Genomic DNA, 1,530 nt, shown 5'->3' with positions numbered 1-1,530 from the left:
CTTGTGATACTGTAAATACATGCTTTCTATGTGTTTCTTTGTATATATTTCATGTTTTCTATGTGTTTCTGCTGAAACTGTTAATGTGTCTGATGTATTATGTATATTCCTTTGTATATTACAGAAACCATACGCAAACTATGTTTACATAGTTGTTGGTTACTGTAACATACATTTTGTAATACGGATGATAAATATGATATGAGGCCTTTATGCCGTTTTAATTGTTAAGTATACCAGACTATGCTAGCGTTGCTATTTTCAACTGTAATGTATTGTAGTGAAATACGATTAAATTATAACATTTACATGCATTTTTTATTACGATTAATAGATATGACATGTTGCCTTAATACCCTTTGTATTTTTATATTTACCAGGCTATAATAGCGTTGCTCTGTACAACTTTAAAGTATTGTAGTGGACTAATCTGAAATTGTTAAAGCAAAATTAATTCTGCTGTTTATGCTAATATCATACCCTATAAGCGTTCTATCGTATGAATAGATATGACAATCATCTATAATGTCTGCCTTACTCGTAAAATCATAAGGTAGTTCAAGATCTTTCAATTAATGTATTATAACGTGTCATTATAAGTCTAGTTTCCACAATATTTGTCATACATGTTTCTTTCGGTAATACAAATATATGAAAAGTGGATATATATTGTTAAGTTAAGTACAGATGTTATTGATAGCAGTTGCCCATGATATCAGTCTTACATTTTCGTTTCGGTAAAGCATATATATCTATGGCACTCTTAATGTTAATTCCATAGATGTTAAAATACCATCTGTGATAAATATATAATTCATACAAGTTAAATGATTAAACTGTATTATATTTTTGTATTTAAAGGTTTCTTTGCGATTGGTTATTTTACTTGTTTTTCGTAATAGTAAAATTGAACTAAATTTATAAACATATCCGGTAGATCCACATGTGAAGAGGCCGATGTAGAGAAACCATTTAATGCAGGTTAAAGTGATGTAATATGGCATACTTATGCAAATTTATATATATAACTACCGGTACTCTTTTGTCATTGTTTGTTTAATCGATGTATATGTTTAGAATACAGCCATAAAAGTCTTCTTTTAAACAACATACTATATGATGATATTTGATAACACGAACCAAATTAGGATAAATGTATGCTACAGTTTTAAAAGCCAATTTCTATGTTTTCTACATAGTTAATCATCCAGTAATCGTTACAAGGACAAAAATAAATATAGGCAGCTATACTACCCAAAGTAGTTGATTGAACAAACCTCTTAGATAAGAACATATTGTACTATAGTTTAAAATAGATTGGTTAAATGCTTAGAATACGTTCCATAAATATCTTGCATGTATGTTTTTGAAATATTGTTCTCAAAGTGATCTTCTCCAAATGTTGGAAACATACTACAACAACTTTTGTTAAAATTTTGTATTCTAGTCTACACTGTTCGTCAATACTTGTATTGTATAAATGTCCTCGTGGGCTTTCATGCTTTATTGGATTGAAATAAACTGTCTGTC

This window comes from Dreissena polymorpha, chromosome 2 (assembly GCF_020536995.1).
Source record: "Dreissena polymorpha isolate Duluth1 chromosome 2, UMN_Dpol_1.0, whole genome shotgun sequence".
Taxonomy (NCBI): domain Eukaryota; kingdom Metazoa; phylum Mollusca; class Bivalvia; order Myida; family Dreissenidae; genus Dreissena; species Dreissena polymorpha.
The sequence above is the reverse complement of the archived record's forward strand: the minus strand, read 5'-3'. Positions refer to the sequence as shown.